The 15,017-nt window shown below is 38.4% G+C and overlaps 1 protein-coding gene across 1 annotated transcript in view; it reads right to left on the reverse strand.

Moving 5' to 3' along the window:
- The window catches only part of ITPRID1 (ITPR interacting domain containing 1), a 123,324-nt gene extending 110,455 nt beyond the window's left edge, over positions 1-12,869 (reverse strand). Inside the window, exon 1 of the mRNA XM_025291222.3 lies at positions 12,732-12,869. The gene's annotated coding sequence lies outside the window, so the exon portion shown is untranslated. The remainder of the gene's footprint in view (positions 1-12,731) is intronic.
- Positions 12,870-15,017: the final 2,148 nt, after the last annotated feature.

Here is a 15,017-nt window from a genome sequence, read left to right on the forward strand (position 1 = left end):
ACACAATCGGATTTATATTATAAAAAGTTCCTCTTGCTTTAATATGGAGAATGGAATGAGTGGAAGGAACATGACTGAAGACATGAGGCTGGGGACCAAGTGAGAAATATTTATGACCACAGCCATGACCCAGAGTTGGAGATAAAGACATGAGTTACTTTAGAACCACGTGGGAGAAAAAAATCAGCAGATCTTATTAACTGATCTACAAAGTGAGGAAAGACAGTGGTCAAAGATTTTTCTAAGATTTCCAACTTGGTCAACTGGTCCGTATCATTTTACGTAGTGAGCAGGGATTACAGAAGGAGTTATACGTTTATAAATGGATCTAGTGTGTTTTGTTTTGCAAATGTAGAGTTTGGGGTTCTTGTGGAAACACCAAAGAAAAGTATCAGTATGCAGTTTGAACTACAAGAGTCGGTGTTCAGTAATGAAGTCTGGGTTCACGTGCGTCTTCAGTCCCAAAATAGCTTCTAACTGAAGCCAAAGTGACAGGTGAGTTCACTACAGGAAGGAGTGCAGAGTGAGAGGAGGTCCAAACAGAGAAGCAGAGCAAGTTGAAGGGAAGAATCAAGAGTGTCAACATCAGAAGTGTAAGCTCTGGAGAACTGAAACCTTTGATCTACATGAGAAGCCAAATTATAATCATCAGGTTGCTTGATAAGTCTAGATTAGAGTCAGTTGTATTGCTGAAACGTCTAATGGGTTTGAACTATTGAATATTAAAGGGAGACATGACAGAGATATGAGACTTTTGATTCAAGGGTTCTCAAACCTGAATGTGCATGGAAGTCTCTAGTGCCAGAGATTTTAGTCAGTAGGTCTGGGATAGGATGAGAAAATCTGCCTTTTTAAGTTCTCCAAAGCAACCTGATGTAGCGAGTCCCAAAGGGCAGCATTTCAGAATCATTGTTTCTGTTAGTGCATCTTTTCTCCTGATTGGTGCTTCATGACATTGCTCTTCTACTCACAAATACTCACCCTCTATTACTAAACATTAAAAGATATATTGATTGTTGAACTGTACGTGGAGCTTGTGTTTTCTAGTATGTTTCCAGCTCTTTGGGAATGTTCCCACTTTTACTTTTTCCACTTATATCCTGTGAAAATGTCTCTTATGGAGATCATGTTAGTGATGATGGTGGTGATGGTTTTTAATGATCAGAGACACAGCCTGGGATAGGGAGATAGAGCTTCAGCCTCCCTAGAATCTCATCAGACCCACATTCTTTACTAAGACTAATTGAGTGTTTCTGATCCTCTAAAAAGGATTATGTCAGCACAAGTTCAAAGATATACCCACTCTCATTTCAGCTGAGTCCTTCCCATATAGGAATTCTGTACATAACCATGTTGACAAAAATAAGATGATGATAATGATAGCTCTCCTTTATTATTGACTTGTGCCAAATCCCACACTAAAAGTTGTACATTTTCTTACTTGGTGTAAGTTATTATTATTTCTACTTCATAGATGAGTAAACTGAGGTTCACAGATATTAAACAACTTGTCCCCAGTCACATAAGTCATAATGGATAGACCCAGGAGTCAGGCAAAGTTAGACCTATCTGACTTCCAAATCCATATGATTAACAATTATATATATATATATATATATATATATATATATATATATATTCTAAGAACTCAAAAAAAAGTTGCTCTTATATACTTTCCAAATGGTTAGTTCAGAAAAAGAGAGCATATTTTTTTTCAGAGTTGTCAGAATCTTTCTTGGTTTTCCAATTATTTTAAATAAAGGGGAAGTAGATTTAGCCCAGTTATTCTGTGTCCAGCAAGCTAAGTCAGAGAACTGGTTATCGTGTGTGTTGTGCGAGTTTCTCAGCAGGTCCAAGAGCCCTAGCTAAACACAGATGAGAGCTAAAGGTAGGCTTTCCTTCCTTTTACATTGATGCAAAGACACTCAGGCTCAATATTTTTTGAATATTCCCAATGAGCCAGAAACATACTAGAAAATACAAGCTCCATGTACCCTTCAATTAAATGATGATTAAGATGATTTATAGGTTAATAAGCTACAAAAATAAATGAGAGGTAATTCTTTCCTATAATCTTTAGTAGATAATATGATAAATTGAGATGCTAAATGCATATCATGAGATTAACTGACCCCAAATAGCTCCATGTTCCAAATAACTCTTAATTTCCAGTAGATGGACATTAAGATGGCATTTTACTTATTGAGATCTCTAATTATGCTTATACTGTAATTTAACCCTTTGAGTTAGATTTGTCACATCATGCATGTGCACAAATATTGGTATTCATTCTTATCACAACAAACCCTGGTCAATTCAGTCTTTCTACAGTAAAGATCCAAATCAAATGCTGCCTCCACCTGGAATGGGACTCCCCTATATTATTTTTGTTTTGCTTATGCTTGTCACGGAACACCTACAATCATGTGCCTGCTATTAGACCTCTGATTCTCAAATGGAACTGATTTTGCCCCCAAGGGGACCTTTGACAATGTCTGAAGACATCTGTGGTTGTCACAGTGGGATGAAGGATATTGTCTCAGGGGCAGAGGCCAAGGATAGTGTTGTGCGTGTTGTAATACACAGAGCACGCCCTCCATTACAAAGAACTGTTCAGTCCCAAATTTCAAGAGCATTAGACTGAAAAAACTCTGTAGGACAAAGGAAAGACATAAATTGCTTAGGACTTAGAGTCACAGGTGCTTAGTTCAGCTCTGGCTCCGGTATTTACTACCTATGAGACATTGGGCAGGTCTTAATTTCTGAATCTGAATATTCTCATCAGTAAAATGTAGATACTTATTTTACAGATGCTCCCCTTACAGAAATGTTGTAGGGTTCACAGCAATAATGCCTTAAAAATGGCCTATAAACTGAATACAATTGTCATTAGATGCATTGAGCTTGTATTTATAATGATGATTGTAATACTAATAACTGTGCAGGCAATTTGGATACATAGGTCTAGAGCTCAATCATGAAATCTAGGCTGAATTTCAAATTGAACTAGAATCTTACTCATTTTAATTTTATCTCAATGAGTATTTATCGCACAAGATTTCTGGGCTGGCATTCTTCTAGGTACTATAGATATAAAAATGAGATATTCTCCTTGAATTAAGGGACTGTTTTTTAGGATGGAAATAGAGTCATAAACAAAAATTATAATACCATGTAAAATAACCTAAGATAACAGAGGCTAGGTGAATAAAGTTTTTTAGGAGCAGAGCAATTCAAGATATATTTTAAAAGTTTATGGGCTGCATTATTACTGGCAACGAAAAACTTTCTTTACTGCCTCTCTTTACTGATCCCCATGAGGGAAAATATACATTCTTACGACTTAGATTACACACTCTACAGAGTAGCTAAAAGTCAATAAGGAACTGAAATTGCTTTTTAACAATGATTATGTTAAATCTGACCATATAGAAAAGTAACGAAAAGGAGGCAGTTCTCTAATCTTTAATCCTGAAATGGGACCACTAGCCATGACTCAAAACTGTAGCATATATTGTGAACTGCTCATCGCTGTAATTGAGGTATAAAATGTTCTCAGAATGCAAATGAATGATATTCGGGGTACGTTATCTAGGACAGTCCAGGCAGCTGGACAGTATTCCCAGTTACTTTGTTCATAGGAAATAACTACTCAGCAAATGTCTGATAAACTGAACAAGATTCCTTGACAGTAGTAGAGGAAGTGGGCACTGACTTTTCCCCCTTCTCTACCACACTCTTGATTGGAAGTGTGTTCATGTGAAGTTGCTTCAGTCGTGTCCACCTCTAGGCGATCCTATGTATTGGGGCCCACCAGGCTTCTCTGTCTGTGGGATTCTCCAGGCAAGAATACTGGAGTGGGCTGCCTCCCCCTCCTCCAGGGGATCTTCCCGACCCAGGGATCACACCTGCATCTCTTATGTCTCTTGCATTGGCAGGCGGGCTCTTTACTATTAGCACCACATGGGAAGCCCCTTGATTAGGAAACAAAATACCTAATATCCCGTGACATCTCACTGAAAACAGTGAGTGTACTCATCTTGTCTATACACTGTCGTGGGTACTTAACAATTTTGGCATTACTGAATAGGTACTATATTACTAACATGTACTTCCTAGACTGTCCATTGTCATTTCCCTTTCATGGATCTGCTAACCTAGAAACTACTCAGTACTGCCTATGCTAATGGCTCCAAGCCGTTTTAATCCAAAGGGATCCTCAGTGGTTCAAGAAGAATCAATGCAATTACAGCTACCATTTACATCAGAAAACCTCATCGAGTTAGTAAGTAAAAAGCTCTACTATTCCACACCATGAACAGAGTGAATATGGCACACTTGGGCAGCATCTAAGATCATTCAAGAATGAAGTCCAGGAGAATCTCTCCCATTTTTGTGAGCTTTACTTTCAGGAAACCCAATAGGTCCTCACAATGAAGATGTAAGAGACTCTCATGGCTCTAGGAGACATAGGGCAAGAGTAATCATTGTGAAATATTAATATGACCAGATCCTTCTCCATAACAAAGGTCTGTTCTCCAAGAGAAAATGTTTTGCCAGAACCTTACCCCAGTTGTGGAAGAACATTCCTCCTATTACAGACCACTTTAGATTTCTTGTCTCATTTAGAAAAAGCATGGTCAATTCGGGTCAGTACTTCAAGGAAATAGATTGGGAATGCTTCTTCCAGGTATGACAATAGGGCAGGAGAGAAGAAGTTATATAACTGTAGAAACATTTGTGAAAGTCTCAACCCCAACCACTGAGTCTCAGCCTCAGTGTTTTAGAGGCCCACTAAAACACTGAGATCTAATCAAAAGATTGCAGAATGCATTCTCTTTCCCACATTCTACTCACGCACTAGCAGAGTTCTGATATAATAGTAGTGGGTTACAGCTGAAAGATCTATAATCTCTTTTTCCTTCTCTTCTCTTTCTCTCTCTTTCTGAGGAGTACTTGGGGAAAACCAAAGTTAAGATGGGAGATAAAATCCAGGACACTAGAGGAATTTGAAAGCCTCTGGCATCCATAGCCATGGCTGACATTTAATATAGACCAATCTCTGGTCAGATTAGCATAAATTCTTATAATAAAGGCCATTTGCTTCAGTTCTTATTACCTGATTCGACATGTGTGACTTTCAACAACAAAAATTTAAAAGCAAGAAAAAACACTGTATAAAGAGGTGAAACAGTGATCAGATCCAAACTCAACTATGACACAGATGTTGGCATTATCCGATGAGAAATGTAACATAACTAAGATTAGTATGTTAAAGGTTTAATGGAAAAAGTATACATCATGCAAGAAAAGATGGTTAATATAAGCAGAGAAAGGGAAACTAAGAAAAATATAAAGGAAAGTCTAGAAATAAAAATGTTATAACAAAAATGAAGAATACATTTAACTTAGATAAGTTAAAAATGAGTAGTAGAAACTCTATGGAAACCACACAGTACGCTTTCAAATAAGTATACAGGGCATGCTAAGAGAGAAAAGAGAATAGAGTCATAGAAGTTGACAGTAAAACCAGAACAACAACAACAACAAAAAAAAAACAGAGGAGGAAAAAGAAACAAATCACAAATACAATAGAAAATGATTGCAAACACAGTAGGCATAACATGGAGACATTATTCCAATTATATCAATAATCACCTTAAATGTGATTGCTTGAAATACAGTAATTAAAAGACAGAGATTGTCAGAGTGGGTTAAAAAAAAGGTTAAAAAAACTCCAAATTTGATGTTTATTAAAATCCTTTTTAAATACAAACACTCAAATAGATTAAAAGTAAAAGGGATGGAGAAAGATACACCACAATAATCAAAAGAAAACTGGATTAGTTACATTCATTACAAACAAAGCTGACTTTAGAAAAGGAAGATTAGCAGGGATTAAATTGGCATTATGTGATGATAAAGGTACAAATTCTTCAGTTGGTTGTTGTTGGTCGTGTGTGTTCTCAGTTGTGTCCGACTCTTTGTGACCCCCACAGACTGTAGCCCACTGGACTCCTCTGTCCATGGGATTTTCCAGGCAATAATTCTGGAGTGGGTTGCCATTTCTTCCTCCAAGGGATCTTCCCGACCCAGGGATTGAACCTGCATCTCCTGCATTGCAGGTGGATGCTTTACCGCTGAGCCACCAGGGAAGCCAAATTCTCCAGAAGACACAACAATTCTAAATGTGTATGTTTAACAGAAAACAAATCTGACTCCATATTGGATCTATTCCTTTAGTTCTACCCTTTGTGCTCTGTTGCCTGTGCTTAGTCATACTGGCTCTGCATCTTTCTTTCATCAAACAGTAAACTAGTGTTGCCTATAGCAACACTTTCTCAAAGCTCTGCCTTCCAGGCTTGACATTTAAAGGCATGGATGTGCTTAGTTGCTCAGTCGTGTCTGACTTTTTGCGACCCTATGGACTGTAGCCTGCTAGGTTCCTCTGTCCATGGGGATTCTGCAGGCAAGAACAGTGGAGTGGGTTGCCATGCCCTCCTCCAGGCGATCTTCCCAATCCAGGGATCGAACCCAGGTCTACCACATTGTATAACTCTTTTCACATATATATATATATAAAGATGATAAGTTGCAGAATGGAAAATAACATTCATTTTTCTGAAGCTTTACAGGAATGTTATGATCAGATGTATGTCGACAACTGCAAGAACAGTTATCACATCTCCTCCAGAGTCTGGCCGGCACCAAGAGGTCTGAGATAACCAGCCACACTTTTAGTATAAAAGAAGCCTGACTTCTAACCCAGGTGGGATGGTTCAATAGTCTACCACCTTCTCTGCCTGCTGCTTTCTCGAATAAAATCATTATTCCTTTGCCCCAACAACTTATCTCTTAATTTATTGGCCTGTTAAGCAGTGAGGAGTATATTCGTGGACTGGGCAATGTATACACTTAACACAAGAGTATAGACACACTTGAAACGAACACTAATATAACTTAAAGGAGAAACAGACATTCCCACTATTGTAACTGGAGACTTAACCACCCCTCTTTCAGTACCTGATACACAAAACAGGTAGAGAATCAGTGAAGATACTTATACTATTAACCAACTATTAGCCAACTTAATGCATAAAAAATTTCATTCAACTATAGGAGAATAAACATTCTTCTCAAGCTCACAAAGAACATTCAACAAAGTTTTGCATTCTGGGCCATAAAATGTACCTTAATAAATTTATAAAACTAGAAATCACAAAGCTATGTTTTCATGTTGTAGTAGAATCAAACTAGACATCAGTAACAGAAAAAATAACTATCAAATCTCAAAATATTTGGAGATTAAATAACACGAGTTAAATGAGAAATCTTAAGATAAGTTTAAAAATATTTTGAACTAAATGAAAATAAAACCTATCACAATTATAAAAATTTGTAAGATGTATCAAAACCAGTGCTTAAAAGGAAATTTATAGTATTAAATGCATATTTTAGAAAATAATAAAGATCTAAAACCTATAACCTATGCAATATAAGCTTAAAGCAAGCAGAAGAAAATACAATAATAAAAATAAGAGCAAAAAATCAATAAAACTTAAAAATAAAACAATAGAGAAAAATCCATGAAACCAAAAAACTGGTTATTTGAAAAGATCAATAAAAGGGATGACTCCTTAGCTTGGCTAAGTGAAAATAAAAGGGAAAAGAAACAAACAATGTGGGAGCCAGGTTTCTCACAGTTGGAGGGGAAATTTACAAATAAACAAGGGGAAGAGGCTAGAAGAATCCAGGTGGTAATGGATTAGAGTTGAGGACATCAGTATTAACTCACAATTAGCTTAACATACATACAGATGGTTACATATGGAAATATTTATAGCTATGTTTATATGGATGAGTTAGCATACACATATATATTTCCTCTATCTGTCAGATGAGAAGGTCTAGAAACAAAGCACCCAATAGTAATAAACTTGCATATGCATAGTACCCAGAACTTGGCTTCTAATATTCTTCTGTGAAAGGAACCAATGCAGCTTGAGAGATGGCTGGACTATAAATGATAAACTTGTAACATCTTACAGTAAGGGAGTGCTAAACACACACACACACACACACTCACACACACAATGCTGTAAGATGTCAAAGAGATACAAAAGCCAGCTGGAAAAGCTTTTATTGATCAATAAGAGCAATAAGAGCACACAATAAATAAAACAGTATTGAATAATAATCCCAAATCTAAAATAAATGTCCATGAATCCATACTGATACAGAAGAGTGATTACTTAAATAAATAATTTGGGGAGAATAGACAAATCTCCCATGCAGAACTCCAAATAATTTATTTGGCTACTGCACCATCTAACTTTTACTCCTTGGATATGGGATTAACATAGTGACTTTCTTCCAAATAATAAAGTATAGTAAGGTGAGAGGGAGTAACTTTACAGAAAAGAAACCTGAAAAACAATACGTGAACCAGGTGATCAAGTCATGTCATCAAAAGGACATTAGCAGTCATGTCATGCTGATATTCAGACAAGGCAATGGCACCCCACACCAGGACTCTTGCCTGGAAAATCCCATGGATGGAGGAGCCTGATAGGCTGCAGACCATGGGGTCGCTAAGAGTCAGACACGACTGAGCGACTTCACTTTCACTTTTCACTTTCATGCATTGGAGAAGGAAATGGCAACCCACTCCAGTGTTCCTGCCTGGAGAACCCCAAGGACGGCGGAGCCTGGTGGGCTGCCGTCTATGGGGTCGCACAGAGTCGGACACGACTGAAGTGACATAGCCGTAGCATGTTGATATTAACTGTTTGCGCCCTTGATGCAATGTGATGAGAATGCTACTTTAACTCTGTGACCTTCCTCCCTCACACCCATAACTCCAGCCTGATTATAAGAAAAACATGAGACAAATTTCAACAGAGTTGACATTCTACAAAATATTTGATAAATATTCTTCAAAAATGTCAACGTCATCAAAAACAAGAAAGTCAGAAATCCTAACAGTGAAGAGGAGACACAGAAGATATGAAAACTAAATGTAATGTGGTATCTTGGATGGGATAATGGCACAGAGAATATCAGGTAAAACTAAGGAAACAAAGGTAAGGACTGTAATTAATAATGATGAATCTATAATGATTTATTAATTGCAATAAATTACCTTATTAATGTAAGATGTTAATAATAGAGCAAAGAGGATATGGTGAATTCTTAGTACTATCTTTGCATTTTTCTGTATATCTTAAATTATTTAAAAATTTATAAAAATTATTTATTTGCAGTTGGACAAGATGGTACTCAGTATATTTATTTTAACCCTCATATTCAGTGATTTTGAAATAAGTGACAAATAGCAGAAGGATGCATATATATCTATTAAAATTATACATATATTGAGAGAGACAAACTAGAAATACGTACATATTGCATGGTTGTGTGGATATATCTATGTAGATCTAACAGCAACTGATCTGATCTGATCCAATCTGATAAGACAATGCTAAGAGTAGTTATCTCTGCTAGCGGGAAGCTGCTGTATAACACAGGATGCCCAGCTTGGTACTCTGTGACAACACAGAGAGGTGGCATGGCAGGGAAAGGGAGGCTCAAGAGGGAGGGGATGCTGCTGCTGCTGCTGCTGCTAAGTCGCTTCAGTCGTGTCCGACTCTATGCGACCCCATAGACGGCAGCCCACCAGGCTCCCCCATCCCTGGGATTCTCCCGGCAAGAACACTGGAGTGGGTTGCCATTTCCTCCTCCAAAGCAGGAAAGTGAAAGTGAAAGTGAAGTCGCTCAGTCGTGTCCGACTCTTAGCGACCCCATGGACTGCAGCCCACCAGGCTCCTCCATCCATGGGATTTTCCAGGCAAGAGTACTGGAGTGGGGTGCCATTGCCTTCTCCGAGGGAGGGGATACATATATATAATTATGACTGATTCGTGTTGAGGTACAGCAGAGACCTCTATAGCATTTTAAAGCAATTATTCTCCAAAAAAAAAAAAAAAAAAAAGTAGTTCTCTCTGGATGATATGATTATGGAGAATTTTTACTTTCTTCATTTTATTGATAGTATTTTAAAAACAACTGACCAAGGACCAATTGCTTTTGTAAAATAAAAACAAGCCAATAAAAGCCTTTATTTTAAAAATCAATGAATATCCATGATGAGTGATGCCTATCTGGTCTATGTGCCCTTCCTTCTATCTAACCAATTCTTGATGCTTATTTCTATCATTGTATTTACAAAATATTATGTATTTGTTTTATTTGTCTGTCTTCCTTCCTAGATTATACAATTCTTAAGGACAAAACAATTTGTCACTTCTGTATTGCTACTGTCCAGTACAAAGCCTGGAATGTTGTTCATTTAGGGGCGTAGGTAGAGGGCAATGCAATGGGAAATCTTGGGCAAGTAACTGAAGTAACTGATTCAGTTTTCTCATATGTAAAATGAGGAACCTGGGCTACTTCCATCTCTGGGGTTCCTTCCAGATCTAAGATTCAACATTCTCTACCCATCTCAATGAATTAGGCATAATTTCACAAAATAAGAACTCCAGGGAAATTACGTTACTTGCCCAACTTCTTCTTTTGCATCTTCTGGAAGATGATAGAAGATTGAGATTCAGGAAATGTCTGCTCAGTGGGAATTGGTTCAGAAAGCCTTTTCACTGTAGGTTTTAAATAATTTATTATTTGTAGTTAAATTTGTCCTTGAAAATTTACAAAGGTTTGAACAAATTAGAGTGGTTAAACTATGGAAGGATTTAATATGAGGATAATTATTTCATTAAGGCCCTACTGAAATTATTCTTGAAAAAATTTCTGCAATATGCAGAAAATACTCTATGTGATAAAGCAAGGATATTGCTATATGTGTGTCATTCTGATTACATTGTTGTTTCCTTGGACCTGAGATTAAGGAAGAATGATGAAAAAGGACAAGTCACTTGCACATTTTGAAGTCAAACCCTGAGACCCTTCCAACATCAGTAGTTCTGCCATCTCTTAAATCAGCATCATTCTCCAGTTTTCCTACTCCTATTTCCCACTGACACAGATCCCTTGAAACATCAAGTTCATCTACAAGAGCCTATTACCATTTGTTTGAGTTTTCTATCAAGCTGCAACAAAGTACTACAAGTTTAGTAGCTTAAGACAGCACAAATTATAATGTCTTAAAATTCTACAGGTCAGAAATCCAAAATGGGCCTCGCTGGGCTAAATTAAAGGGTTAGCAAGTCTGTGTTCCTTTCTGAGGGCTCATGAGAAGAATCCATTTCCTGCCTTTTCCAGTTTGTAGAGGTTACCCACATTCTTCCAGTCCTGGCTCCTTCCTCCAGCTTCAGCACAGCATCTTCCAATCTCTCTCTGATACTGACATTCTATTCATGTCATCACCTCTCCTATCCTGACTCTGACACTCTGCCCTCTCTCGGATAAGGGAGTTTACAGTCCAGTTGGGCCCACCCAGATAATCCCAGATAATCTCCCCACCTCAAGATCCTTAATTTATTCATATCTACAAAGTCTCTTTTGATCCGTAAGGTAATACATTGACAACTTTGGGATGAGGACCATGTTTCTCTCTACCACGTATATGCTTTTCTCTCATTATCCAACAGAGTGGACACCTCTATCCAACAATTGGAGAGGAGGGCAAACAGAAGGCACACATACATGTGTATGTGTGTGAGTGTGTGTGTGTGTGTGTGTGTGTGTATATATATATATATAAAGTAATTGTATTTATATGCTGATATATAAATATATATATACATGTAAATATGTTCTATTGTCTTATTAAAATAATTTCATTAGTATTTAGTATGTCTCATTAATTAGCAACTTAAAGTTGAGGTACTAAAATATCGTTCTGATTATAGCATTCTGAATATTCTTCTGAATGACATCCTTACACAAAAATATCACCATCTGGAAATCAGAAATGGAGCATTGTACTTATAAGCAGTTTTTACCTCCTGGAGTTTCTCTCTCTTTCTCTCTCTCACTCTTTCTCCCCAACAACCCACCCCCCTACCCCCCGCCCCCAAACACACACACACACACACACATACACACCTCTCCTTTCCTGGAATTAGCTACTGCTCATGACCACATTTTTTTTTGTCATTCTCAGCTGCAACTCCAGATTCTCATTTTTATTTGCTTCCATCCATGGCTTGGTAAAGAATCTGCCTGCAATTCAGGAGACCCCGGTTTGATTCCTGGGTCAGGACGATCCACTGGAGAAGGGATAGGCTACCCACTCCAGTATTCTTGGGCTTACCTGGTGGCTCAGCTGGTAAAGAATCTGCCTGCAATGTGGGAGTCCTGGGTTCGATCCCTGGTTTGGGAAGATTCCCTAGGGAAGGGAAAGGCTACCCACTCCAGTATTCTGGCCTGGAGAATTCCATGGACTATACATACATACAGTCAGACACAACTGAGCAACTTTCACTTTTCACTTTTTTCATGGAGAATTAATTCTCCTTTTTCTGTCTGTTCCTCAGTGAAATTTCAACCTCCTCATCACCAATGACATTTAACGTCATTTTGTTTCTAACAGCTGCAGTCCCCTCAATTTCACCTTCATTCAACTCAAGCCTGTTAGCTTAGTTTCAGTCAAAAGATTATTACAGATAGGAAGAGAGTGAAAGCAAGCTGATTTCCTGTGTCTCCTCTCAGAGATCAGGGAGAGCATTCAGGTTGCTATGGCACAAAGGAAAGATTCTGACAAACAGTCTTACCTCCTCCAGTTGGAGTAGAGCTGAGGGAACAAGAAAAGTTTATTCCCTAAAGAAACCGATTGTCACAGTCCTGTCCACCAGCACCATCCACTAGTAACAAAAGCTCGACCGCCGAACTATCTGAAAGTTGTATAGGTGGACAGTTCCTGTAGGAAAGTCAGTAGCATTTGCTTAATCTTGCATAACATTTTCATAATCCATGCCCATTTGTCCTAAGGCGGGGGGTGGGGGGGGACTTGTTTTCCTGATCTTTTATATCAGGAAGAATTTGAAACAGGGAACTTAGTGAAACTCCTTCAGACAAATGAACCAGACTAGAGGAGACTTCCTGCATTCCTTGGCCCCACAAGATTTTTGGAGATCTACTTTGTGCCAGACCATGGGCTGGGAAAAGGAAATGTGAAGATCAATCACTCTTCCCTCTCCAGTGGAGCTTGCTGCCTTTGGAGGGCCACAGCCAGTGGTTCCCATGGAAGAATACTGAGGGCAGAGAGGTAGAGGGGATGTACCATCTAATGGGAACTTGAGAAGGCTTCACTTCACCAAGGACATAATGCCTGCCATGAGTTTTGAAGCATGATTAAGAGCTTTCCTGATAAATAAAGATTGAGCTAGGTTTGGAGAATGCATAAACAAAGGCACACAATTATTGAACTGGGTGATACATTTGGGGAACTGCAAGTTGTCTGTATGGCTGAAAGGCAGAGTGTGGGGTAGCAAAGGGGCAAGATAAGGCTGAAGAAAAAGGAATTCTCACCTGGTGGGCTGACTTATGACTTAGAAAACAATAATTGTGAATCTGGCTACTTATAACAATTCTACACTTTAGTGTCTGAACTCAGCTTATCATTTGTAATTGTGAGAGGGAAACATTGAAGGGAAGAGTTCAACATATATTTAGTTACTCTGTATTCTCACAAAATGAGTGGTTCGGTTGGGTAAATGACTTAGCTTGAATTAGAACACTGAAATACCAACTTCCAAATAATTAGAATTATTAAAGTTTGTTAAATATTAAAGCTGTCATTAGCACATGGGAATATTCCTCTGACACTTTGGAAGGATCTTCAAAGCTTTAGAAAGGGTTGGGACTATGATCAGCATGAGTACAACTCTGTGTAAGGTCCAAGTTGATTGCCCACAAGATCTGCTGGGGAAGAGGTGTTTAGTTCTCCTAGCCTAAAAATCACTTGCACTTATGTATTTTTATACTTTTGTGTCCTGAGAAACCTCCTGACAGATTGAATTTGGATCAGCATAATAAATGAAGCATTGCACTAATAATGTTAATACAAACAAACAATCAGGATAAACCACATTTCCCCACCTGATCTAACAAACATATGGTCTTGTGGTTGAAACTTGGCAAGTTAATTGTCATAAGAACCCTGAAAGGAAGGTGGAATGAATTGGTAATTTTATCCCTAGGTCAGACCTCAGTCCTTGACATTTCCCTGTTCCCACAGACTGGCAAACCCTTAAACTAGCAAGCACATTCTATTGTCAACATTTCTTCCTTGGTGAATTCACATTAGTGATTATAATATGCTCCATTAGTATTAGCCTTACAGATTCATTAAGTGCTTTCACATACATTAATTTTACTTTGTTTCTGTAGACTTGCCCTTACCCAGGGCAGGAAAATTGTTGTTTTTTATTGTTTGTTTGTTTGTTTTCTCCTTCTACGTTTAGTCCCTTGGACTGCAAGGATATCCAACCAGTCCATCCTAAAGGAAATCAGTCCTTAATATTCATTGGAAGGACTGATGCTGAAGCTGAAATGCCAATACTTTGGCAACCTGATGCAAAGAACTGACTCATTGAAAAAGACCCCGATGCTGGGAAAGATTGAAGGCGGGAAGAGAAGGGGACGACAGAGGATGAGATGGTTGGATGGTATCACCGACTCAATGGACTTGAGTTTGAGTAAACTCTGGGAGTTGGTGTTGGACAGGGAGGCCTTGCGTGCTGCAGTCCATGGGGTTGCAAAGAGTCGGACACGACTGAGCAACTGAACTGAACTGACTGATGTTTAATATATAAGAAGCTAACACTCAGAAAGGTGACTTGCTTTGTCCGACGTCACACGACCTGAACCACAATGCTGGCTTCTATCTCCAAGTCTGGGTACCCTTTTGCAGTATCATTGCTTGAGGACATTTCCTTTGAAGGGAGCTGTCCACAGTTAGTAATGTGTACTGTTTGGATGGTCTCCAGGAACTCCTGAAAATTTTCCAGAGTTCTCAAGTGATTTTGGATGGCACAATGTCCATGTTCCCTTAGCCA

This window comes from Bubalus bubalis, chromosome 8 (assembly GCF_019923935.1).
Source record: "Bubalus bubalis isolate 160015118507 breed Murrah chromosome 8, NDDB_SH_1, whole genome shotgun sequence".
NCBI lineage: Eukaryota > Metazoa > Chordata > Mammalia > Artiodactyla > Bovidae > Bubalus > Bubalus bubalis.